The sequence below is a fragment of the Myotis myotis genome, unplaced genomic scaffold, assembly GCF_014108235.1.
Source record: "Myotis myotis isolate mMyoMyo1 unplaced genomic scaffold, mMyoMyo1.p scaffold_m19_p_4, whole genome shotgun sequence".
Taxonomy (NCBI): domain Eukaryota; kingdom Metazoa; phylum Chordata; class Mammalia; order Chiroptera; family Vespertilionidae; genus Myotis; species Myotis myotis.
Genome location: NW_023416346.1, coordinates 28,814,984 through 28,827,378, shown reverse-complemented (window position 1 = coordinate 28,827,378; position 12,395 = coordinate 28,814,984).

The following is a 12,395-nucleotide window of genomic DNA, read 5'->3' as shown; positions in this document are numbered from 1 at the left end:
GTTAGTTTCAAGCTGCCTGGCTGCTGGTCGCCATCTTGGCTGGCAGTTAATTTGCATATCACCCTGATTAGCCAATGGGAAGGGTAGCGGTCGTATGCTAATTACCATCTTTCTCTTTTATTAGATAGGATATTTATATTTAATTTGCTTAACAAGCCCTAATGTGTCACTTAACTATGTGTCTGACATTGTTCTAAGTGATTTACAGATATTAACTCATTTAATCTTTTTAAAGTTCTCCTTATCCTCATTTTATAGATAAGGAGACCGAGTCACAAGAGGTTAGGTAAAGTACCCAAGATCATGTACTTTCCTTTGCTGTAGGCCATTTCTGGACCATAATATCATGATTCTGATTCTACTCTTGCAGCCTAACAACTTGACTCTCCCATTCTTGTATATGGATTTCCCAGATCATCACATCAGTTACCACATCATATCCTACTTTTGGGGGCAGTAATAGCAAACTACAAAATTATGCATTAAAAAATGAACCTTACTTTCAGCCAGGAGAGCCAAAGTTGCTCTTCCACTAACCATTTGTGACGTTTGGAAGCCCAGTGACCCAGCAAAAAATAGAAGTTCTCAGCATGGCATCATAGTGCAGCAAAGAATTGCCTGCTGTAGTGGGTAGCCCCTTGAGGTAGTATATGGTCACTCCCATCATAATGTCATAGAAGGTTGTAGCCTGGCTATAGGTCTCTTCCCACTTAGTAGGTTTCTCACTCTGGAGGACTATCTTGACCACCAGACCTTTGCAAGGAACTAGTGAGTCACTGGGGACGGCATCCATTTCCCCATTTATATTCTTTTTTTAAAAAAATATATTTTATTGATTTTTTACAGAGAGGAAGGGAGAGAGATAGTTAGAAACATCGATGAGAGAGAAACATCGATCAGCTGCCTCCTGCACATCTCCTACTGGGGATATGCCCGCAACCCAGGTACATGCCCTTGACCGGAATCGAACCTGGGACCTTTCAGTCCGCAGGCCGACGCTTTATCCACTGAGCCAAACTGGTTTCGGCCCCATTTATATTCTTGATCCTGGGTCCTTTTTGCTGTTTGCTTGATGGTTCTATAGTAAACCAAAGTACAAGCAACATGGGGCCAGTGTGAGTTACTATAATTACAGGTCTTTGGACCACAATCAGCCTTGGTAGTCTGACCTATATCAGGCCTCCTGGAGAAGTGATTTAACAGCTCTGAGTCTCAGCTTCTCCATCTATAAATATGTGAGTCACTACATAAGTGTCAATATTATGTAGTGGAAAGAAAAAAGAGTTTGTGTAAGATAAGCTGCCACAAACTTTGTGGCAGGGTTCAGTATCTGAAGAAGGGGCTGATGCACAAATGAAAATACTATACAAGAAATATGAATTTAGAAGGCATGGGGGGCCAGGTGGAGACCTTTCTCTTGGAGAGGCACAGGGACTTCTGGGTTAAATTTGCTTTTTATTCACTTGAATACACATTTTCCCTTTAGAAATGCATACAGGCAGATCAAGGGTCAAGTTTGGTAAACAGCATAAGGATTACAGTGGGGCCTGGACTTATGAGTGTCCCAACTAACGAGTTTTTTGAGATACCAGCTGTCTCTCCACCGATTTTTTGCATTGAGTTGATAGAGTAATTTGAGTTAACGAGCTCCTTAACGAGCTCCTTAACGAGCTCGGTCTCAGAACGAATTAAACTCGTAAGTCAAGGCCCCACTGTATCAGGTTAGGAAATTGCCTTGAGCCACTGAGCCCACAGCAGGGCAATATTATGCTGATTTTCAGCCCTGCTGAATATCAAAGTCTATTGGCCTTCCAACACAGTGGTTCTCAACCTTCCTAATGCCGCGACCCTTTAATACAGTTCCTCATGATGTGGTGACCCCCAACCATAAAATTATTTTCATTGCTACTTCATAACTGTAAGGTTGCTACTGTTATGAATCATAATGTAAATATCGGATATGCAGGATGTATTTTCATTGTTACAAATTGAACATAATTAAAGCATAGTGATTAATCACAAAAACAATATGTAATTATATATGTGTTTTCCGATGGTCTTAGGGAACCCCTGTGAAAGGGTCATTCGACCTCTAAAGGGGTCGCGACCCACAGGTTGAGAACCTCTGCTCCAACGGGTCTTTTTGCATTAATATGCTACCTACTGTTTGCTTTAACCTCCAGCAATAAGATTTTATTCATTCATTCATTCATTCACTAAAGGAATATTATGGACTATCCATTATGTGCTAGTCATTGACTTGGACACTAGAGACACAGCGGTGAACAAGCCTGATAATGGAGTAATCCCTGCCCTCATGAAGCTTACATTCTAGTTGGGACACAGGCAAAAGACAAGCAAACAAATAAATAACTATAAACTGGGATAAACACTATGATAGAAATGGTGTGTGAGGATGGGGGGGGGGGGACTTACTTTCCAGAAAGTATTCAAATAAGGTTTCTCTAAAGAAGTAGTATTTAAAACAATTTATTATTTTACTAAATTTGTGACCTTGGCAAAATTATAATAAGTTTAAAAATTACAATCTATAACTACTCTGAGCCTTAATGGGCATAACTCCTACCTCTCAGGATCCTTGTGGTGATCCAGTAGGATGATATGTGTAAAACATCCAGCACATAGAAAATGCTCATTCCTTTCTTCTTCTAGCTCAAGCAGTCAATGTTCTCTATCTGAAAATTGCTTAAGGTCACACAATCTGTCTTGGTAGCTATTTATCTACTTAATCAGTTCAATAAGTCAGGAATGTAGTGGACAAGTCAAATCCCCCTAAAATTAGCAAAAATAATACGTGCTTACACTTTAGGATTGAACCTATATGCCTACCATTCAAGGTCTCCCCATCAGGAAATCTGAATAAGCCTTTCCCTAAAATAATCAGCTAGCAAAGCAGTAAAATAACATCTTATAATTTTCCAAATTGGTGCCAGCTAGATTTCCCTATCACTGACTTGACCTTCAGGAAAAAGTTATGGAATATACCCACTACTGGATCCTTGCAGTGCTCAAGGACCTGGGACCTTGATTTCTCCTTTGGGTGGAACAGGGGGAAAAATTCTTTGATAGGGAAAGTATGCTGTGGTTTCTCTCCACTTACAAGTGAGGGTCTAGCAGAGTTTAATTTTTATACCCAAGGTCACATAGCAAAGATGCTAACAAGCTCATACCAGAATTCAAGGCTATGGACTCCTTTGCCACTATTTTCTCACTTAGACCAGTAGTTGCCTGAGGCAATGATTAAAAACTCAATTCAGCAGAACTAAAACTGACTAGTTATCCCAGCACAAGACACACACACACACACACACACACACACACACACACACACACACACCACGGATTATTGGAAAGAATGATGCTGATTTTCTCAAGATTAATGTGATTAACATTCACTATCCTGAAGAATCTATACTAAGAGCTAAGATAGATTATCATATGATAGAGCAGTCCTTAAGGTCGTTTGGTGGAACCTCATCAGACCACGTTTTAAAAACACAGTGCTAAACACACACACACACACACACACACACACACACACACACACACAGCACTAGAGTAGTCAAACTTTTTTAAAGTACTTATTGTTAATAATATACCTACAAGTAAATGTTTAAACCATGTTTCAGAAATAGTCTGAAATGTGGAGAGGATCACACTGCTGAGCAAAGAAGAAAGGAAGTGAAAGTTGCTGAACTTGATAAAACAAAAACAATATTCTTGGTTTCTGATTTAAGTTTTTTCATGTTGAAACTGCTATTTATTCAATTACTGCTTTCAATCATTAATATTAAAGATTATAAATTTCTAACTGAAATTTTGTCTTAATCAACCATGGTATAACATAAATCAGCACTGAAAACTATGAAATTTTCATCTTCAGAAAACTTACTGAAGATATGTTTTTACTTTCAAACATGTATACTCATTTCCAATCATATTTAATACAGTCAGTCCTCATCTTAAAATGTAAGAACTCTTTCAAAATTAAAATAGCATACTTAATCATTAAGCTGGTTATTTTCAAATTATTCAATACAGAAAACCATGGTATGCTCAAAACAGATTAGAAGCAATGGATGTAACAGCTGTTTCCCAAACCAATGCTTTTGAACAACTCCTAGAAATAGATGTAGTAATATCCCTGGTTTGGTGGCCAAAGCAATTTAAGCAAATTGGAAGTGCTTAAGCCTTTGTCAAGTGACTCTACTGAAATCAAAGTTGATATACTTTAAAAAACAATATTATGGATAGTAATTATTACTGCTTCTGACAAGTCAGTTGGGAAACCATCCAACATATGTAATACAGTGTTTAGACAGGATTGTCCTTTTCATAAAATAAATTTTTATTGATTTCAGAGAGGAAGAGAGAGGGATAGAGAGATAGAAACATCAATGATGAGAGAGAATCATTGATTGGCTGCCTCCTGCATGCCCCCCACTGGGGATTGAGCCCACAACCCAAGCATGTGCCCTTGACTGGAATTTAACCGGGAACCCTTCAGTCTGCAGGCCGATACTCTATCCACTGAGCCAAACCAGTGAGGGAAGGATTGTCCTTTTTAAAAATATGTTTTTATTGATTTTTAGAGAGAGAGGAAGGGAGAGGGATAGGTAGAAACACTGATGAGAGAGAAACATTGATCGGCTCTCTCCTGCACATCCCTTACTAGGGATCCAGCCAGCAACTCAGGCATGTGCCCTGACTAGGAATCCAAATGGTGACCTCTAGTTGGTCCGACGGTTGTGGGTTATTGTTAAGCTGATTAACAAATGGTGACCTCTTGGTTCATGGGTTGATGCTTAACTACTGAGCAACACCAGCCAGGTAGGATTGTCTTTTAAGCACAATTACCTAAATCACTCAAAGAAACAAAAGAATAGGAGTAACTGTAAAACAGATGCAATTTGGCAACTTGATTCTCCTAAAACATTAGAAGTGTTCTGTTATATAGTAAACATAATCTAGGGCTAGAAAAATAATTGGAGAACAAGACAAATTACTGGAATAATATGGAAGAGCTTCCTCTCCACCATGAACAGAAACAATTTTATGGTTCCCAGAGTGAACTTGCTTTTCAAATGTCTTGTTAAAGACATGAGATTTTTTCATAGTTTCCTATAGAAGATAGATTACATAAGGTTTTTTAGCTATAGAAATATTCAGGTATCTTCAAACATAAGACCAGATAGTCTCATGTGAAAGTGACATGAAATTGGGATACACAACAAATGTATAGCTCTGTGACATCACTTTCTTCTGCATTTTCATCTACCCTCAGCTTGGCTGAATACTGTTTATTCATTAGCTCTTTTAATGACGTTCCATTCTAAATACTCTCTGCTATTCACACTGGTAAGGCTTCAATGGCCATCCATAACCAGATCTGTGTCTTTGGCTCTAGTATCTACTGTACCCATCTCTCTCTGGATGTCCCAATGACCTCTCCAATCTGCATGTACAAAAGCAAGCCCATCATCTCCATCACCTCCACCATCTGGCATCACTTAACACAACCTCTACCTACCAACACCACCTACTAACACCACCTGCTCTTTCTCTGTATCTCAGTTGTGCTTGCCAGAAATTTAGAAGCTATTCCAGAAAGACTGCAAGGAGTAGGGATAAAGGATGTGGGGATTTGGAATTAGCTTACTCCAAGTGCTACCACATTCTAATTAGATGAACTTTCAGCAAGATTATCCCACTTACTATCTGATTCCATATATAGTCTGGACACTAGAATCGGGATAGATTCATAGTCTGGCTCAGCTAGTTATGGGCTGCATCACCTTGGGCAAGTTACATAACTTGTAGGGGCTTTAGTTTCTTCATCCGTAAGATAGAGATAGCAGAATTTCTTACCTCATAGTTGTTGTATTTAAAAATATTGCATGTGAAGCACTAGCACAATGTAAGCACTCAGTAAATATTACTCATTATTATAATTATCTATATTCTTCTCTTTTCCAATCATGTTTTATCTCAACATTTTATTATAAAAATTCCAAAACAAAAAGAAAAGCTAAAAGAATTGTATACTTAACACACACACACACACACACACACACACACACACACACACCTGTCACTTAAGTTCTACTATTGCTAACAGTTTGCTATATTGACTTTAACACTTATCTCTCCATCTGTCCATCTTAATTTTTATGCATTTCAAAGTAAGTTGTGGAACCAGTTCATTTTATCCCTAAATTCTTTAGCATGCTTAACATTAACCAGAGTTCAATATTTAGTTTGTGGATTATCCCCATTTTACAGATGTGGAAATTACAGCTTACAAGGTTAAGAATAATGGCTAAGAACTTGGGCTTCAGAATGATTCAGACCTGGGTTAATGCTGGACAAATCTTGAGCCTCAGTTTCTGTACCTAAAGGTGGGAATTAAAAACAACTATTGGGCATCACCTTGGGCAGCAGAAGAGGTGGATGCTGCACAGACATGCTCCCAGGAACAAGCTGGAATTACAACTGAAATACAGAAGGCTTCCTGAATAATCAATGAAAAACTCACAGGAGAGAACCCTGATACCCAAGGTCCTAAGGTGGAGAATGCATAGAGAATGGTAGGAGGTGTGGAGGCACAAGAGGGCTGGCCAGGCACCCACAGACAGCAACTGAAGTCCCAGAGAGATATTTCAGCTGTGTGTGTGTTGGGGGGGGGGAGGTACCACTGAGAACTCTGGGATCTAATCCCAAAGCTGAGCTCCCCAGCACAGAGCACCAAACTGAGGAGGTACCCACATAACATCTGGCTGTGTAAAGCAGTGGGGTACTGTCTTCCAGGAAGCGGCAGCTGAAAGTTCGGGCACCCACTTGAAGGGTCAAAGCACAAAAATTTCCTGTGGAGCCACCCATGTTCTGCTCTGGCAGAGGGATGGTGAAGTGGACTGGAGTTGTGAGAGCAGAACCCAGGACTGGGGACTCGGGGGATAGAGCTCAGAAGGCAGACACTCCAAGTTTTCTGGGCTGAGTCATTCCCTCACACAGCGGAGGACATCTTTCCCACATAGACATCTGCCTTGCCTGGGGGGAAGACAGTCGAGACACCCTATTGGAAAACACCTTGCCCTGAGGCCACTCAAGAGATTAAAAGTAACAATTAGCCTCCAGGCAGAAACAACTGTCTCACCCTATTGAAAAAACTCTCATCACATCTGAGGACGATCGCCTAGGAGCAATTCAAGTCAGAATTCTATTAGTCTGTAGACCAGTGGTTCTCAACCTTGGCTGCACATTAGAATCACCTGGGAATCTTTTTAAAATCCTGGTTTCTGGGCCTCATCCTCCGTAAATTCTGTTTCCTACCCCATAACAAAGAAACAGAATTTCCGGAGGATGGGACCCAGAAATCAGGATTTTAAAAAGATTCCCAGGTGATTCTAATGTGCAGACAAGGTTGAGAACCACTGGTGTAAAGGATCTACCTAATACAGGGGTCCTCAAACTATGGCCCGCAGGCCACATGCGGCCCACCGAAAACATTTATCTGGTGTTTTTGCCGCAGCTGCCTGTTGCTTAGCAGCCAACTCGTCCCGGGCCCGCAGTGCGCATGTGTGGAATGTGCACCACACTCTCCGACTCCCCTCCTTTTCTCTGTCTCTCAACTCCTCCTCTCAGTCTTGGGTGTGATCGGACGAGTCACGAGCTTGCCTGTGCAGAGCCTGCTGATGCCTGAGGACCAAGGTAAGAACAAGTTAGGATTTTTTTTTTTGAAGTTAGGAGGTCTATTTTTTTTTTTTATTTTGCAGTTAGTAGGGCCTTTTTATTTTTGAAGTTTTGTTTTTTTACTTCAAAATAAGATATGTGCAGTGTGCATAGGAATTTGTTCATAGTTTTTTTTTTTAACTATAGTCCGGCCCTCCAGTGGTCTGAGGGAAGTGAACTGGCTCCCTGTTTAAAAAGTTTGAGGACCCCTGACCTAATACATAGTCACAAACTTAGACAGACAACCAAAATGAGGAAACAAAAAAACAACCCCCAAATGAATGAACTAGAGAATTCTCCAGAAGAAGAGATAAGTGAAGCAAAGATAAGAAATTTATCTGAAACAGAGTTCAAAGTAATGATGTTAAAAATGCTCAACAGTATTAAAAAAGATATAGTAAATATGAAAAAAGAACAGTCTGAGATAAAGAATGACATAACACAAATAAAGAACACATTGGAAGGAATACACAGCAGATTAGGGGGAGCTGAGGATAAAATCAGTGAATTAGAAGACAGAGTTGAAAATATCACTCAATTAGAGAACCCTTAAATCATTTTTTTTGTAAATATATTATTTTGTTCCTCTTCTTTCTCTTCTTATCCACTCATCCCTTTTCTACTTCCTCTATTCTAAATTGAGGTCCTCGCCATATTTATCCAATTCTTAACCTTATTTCCTGTATATCAGCTCAGCCTCTACAGATTCTGCCCCCACCCTCTTTACTGGGTGTTTGGTGTTTATATTTGTTTGGTTTATCTATTGGTTCTGTGGTGTTTTCTCCATATATACATATTCTCCTTTTTCTTTTCTCTCCTATCCTTTTTTTTCCTCTCTTAGATTTCATTTGTGCTCTCTTTTCTCTCCCCTAATTCTCTTTTCTCAGGTGGTCACTTATATTGGGGTTAGTGGTGTTCTGAGTACATTAAGGTTTTTTCCCTTTGGGTCATGTCTTGTTAAGGTGAATTTTATCCTGTCTGGATAAAGTGCTAGAGAGCAAGCCACATAATCAGACACCTGGAGAGGAAACTTCATTAACGAATGGGTCAATTACACCCTAGACCCAGCTACAGAGGCAGGAAGAAGGCGGCAGCGAGGGAGCAAAAGTGGAGCGTGTGGTTGTGTGTAGGGTGTGTGTGGGGTGTGTGTCTGTGAGTGTGTGTATGTGGCACAGTTAGACCCCGCAGGACCTTCGGGGGCTGGCTAACTGGGCTAGCCTAACTAGGCAGCCTCTGCTACCATTGCAAACAGGACCAGGAGGCCAGTTCTTCTTCAGAGGCCTCTCCTTTTGAAGGGGAGAGCTGATGTAACTGAGAGCCCAGCCTCAACTCCACCCAGGGGGCCCTCAGGTATAATACCTGGGACTCTACAGCCACCCCTGCCAGGGACCTGCTACCTCGGCTGTGGTACCACGGTCAACAAGTCTCCAGCCACCCCGGGTGCAGGTTTCTGTGAGTTCTGAAGCACGCTCCCCTCTGACCAACCCAACGCTTTAGTACAGAGTACTGCAACCACGTGAGCAGCAGACACATGAGCAGCATGCTCCTGTCCAAGGAGCATCAGTCCCACAAGCAGCCTGCCCCAAGCCTAAGAGCAGCAGCCTCATGTGGCCTGCCCCTGTCCAAGGAGCAGCAGCTGTGTGAGCAGCCCGCCCCCATCTGAGGAGCAGCAGTTCTGCAAGCAGCCCATCCCCATTCAAGGAGCAGCAACAGCCCACCCCGGTCCGAGGAGCAGCAGCCCTGTGCAGCATGCACCAGTCCGAGGAGCAGAGCCACACACAGCCTGAACCTGTCCAATGAGCAGCAGCCGGGTGAGTGGCCCATCCCCATCTGAGCAGGAGGAGCCACGTATGCAGCTCACTCCCATCCAAAGAGCAGCAGCCGTGTGAGCAGCCCACCCCCATCTGAGGAGCAGCAGCCTTGAAATCAACCTGACCATGACCAAGGAGCAGTAGCCCCACAAGCAGCCCACCACATCCCCATTCAAGGAACAACAGCAGTGTGCAGCCAGCCCCCACCCAAGGAACAGCAGCCACATGAGCAGTCTGCCCCAGTTCAAGGAGTAGCAGTTGCGTGTGTAGCCCACCCCCATCCAAGGAACAGCAGCCTCATGATCAGCACACCCTCTGTCTGAGGAACAGCAGCTGTGCGAGAAGCCTCCCCCGACCAGCCAGAGGAGCCACCACGGCTGTGAACAGCACCCACCAGAGGAGTTGCTGTCAACTGAGGAGAAGCTGCTACCACAACCACCCGAGGAGCAACTGCAGCCTGAGGAGCCACTGCCACTCAAGGAGCAGCCCCGGAACAACTCAACATCTAGATCTGTCAGAGAAATCAAACATGGGTAGACAAAGAAACCCCCAAAGGAAGGAAAGGAGCAATTGCCAGAAAAACAGCTAAGTGAAACACAGGCATGCAACATGTCAGAAAAAGAATTCAGGATAAGGGTACTAGAGTGCATAAACCAGAAGGAGGAAAAAATCAACAACTTATATAAGAATCAAGAAGAAATGGATGAAAAAAATCAATAACTTATGTAAAAATCAAGAAGAAATAAAGAGTGATATAGTTGAAATAAAATACACCATGCAAAGTTTCAACATTAGACTACGAGAAGAGGAGGACCGAATTAGCAAATTAGAAGGCAGGGAAGCAAAACACACCCAAACTAAACTGCAATTGGAGAAAAAACTTAAAAGACAGGAGGAGAGCCTAAGGGAGCTATGGGACAACATGAAACAAAGCAACATATAAATAATAGGGGTGCCAGAACAACAGGAAGAGGAACAAGGGTTAGAAAACCTATTTGAAGAAATAATGTCAGAAAACTTCCCTGAGGTGGGGAAGAAAAAACTCACACAAGCACAGAGAGTCCCAAACAAGATGAACACAAAAAGACCCACACCAAGACACATCATAATTACCATGGCAAATGTTCAGGAGAAAGAGTTAATCTTAAAGGCTTCAAGAGAGAGACAGAAAGTTACATACAAGGGATCTCCCATTAGATTATCAAATGATTTCTCAACAGAAACACATCAGGCCAGAAAAGAATGGACAGGAATTTTCAAAGTGATGCAAAGCAAGGGACTGAATCCAAAAATACTCTATCCAGCAAGGCTATCATTCAAGATTTAAGGGGAAATAAGAAGATTCACAGACAAAAAAAGGTTAAGGGAGTTTATCACCACCAAGCCAGTAATGCAAGAAATGCTAAATGGACTGGTGTAAAAAGAATAAATAAAAAGCTAAGAAAGAAAACAGGCACAAAAAATAGAAATGGCTACAAACAAGTACCTTTCAATAATAACTTTAAACTTTAAATGGACTAAATGCTCCAATCAAAAGACATTGACTGGCTGAATGGATAAAAAGTCTGACCCATACATTTGCTGTCTACAAGAGACCCACCTCAGAATAAGAGACTCACACAGACTGAAAGTGAAGGGATGGAAAAATATCTTTCAGGCAAATGGAAATGAAAAAAAAGCTGGGGTAGCAATACTTATATCAGACAAAATAGACCTCAAAGTGAAGGCCATAACAAGAGATAAGGAAGGCCACTTCATAATACTAAAGGATCGATACAACAAGAGGATATAACTCTGATAAATATATATACACCCAATGCAGGAACACCCAAATACATTAAAAAAAACTCCTGGAAGATATCAAGGAAGAGATCGACAACAATACAATCATAGTAGGGGACTTTAATACACCACTGACATCACTGGATAAATCCTCTAGACAAAAAATCAGCAAAGAAACAGCAATCCTAAATGACGCACTAGGTCAGATGGACTTAATTGACATCTTCAGAACATTTCACCCCAAAGCCACGGAATATACGTTCTTCTCAAGTGCACATGGGACATTTTTAAAAATAGACCACATATTGGGTCACAAGCAAGGTTTCCCCAAATTCAAGAAGATTGAAATCATACCAAGCATCTTCTCAGACCACAATGGCATAATATTAGAAATAGAGTACAATAAAAACAACCCAAAACACTCAAACACTTGGAAGCTGAATAGCATGTTATTATTGATTGGGTTACCAATGAGATCAAAGAAGAAATTAAAAACATCCTGGAAACTAATGACAATAAAAACACAACAATCCAAAACCTATGGGACACAATGAAAGCAGTCATGAGAGGGAAGTTTATAGCTCTATAGGCCTACCTCAAAAAAAACAAGAAAAAATGGTAGTAAATCATCTAACTCTACAACTCAAAGAATAAGAAAGAGAGCAACAAGAAAAGCCCAGAGTGAGCAGAAGGAATGAGTTAGTAAAGATTAGAGCAGAAATAAATGACATAGAGAGCAAAAAAGAAATACAGAAAATCAATGAAACCAAGAGCTTGTTCTTTGAAAGGATAAACAAGATTGATGAACCTCTAGCCAGGCTCACCAAGAAGCAGAGGGAAAGAGGACCCAAATAAACAAAATCAGAAATGATAGAAGTGAAATAACAACAGACCCCACAGAAATACGGAGGATTGTTAAAAAATACTATGAACAACTCTACTCCAACACACTAGACAACCTGGAGGAAATGGACATATTCCTAGAAAAATACAACATTCCAAAACTCAATCAGGAAGAATCTAATAATCTCAACAGGCCAATAACTATGGAAG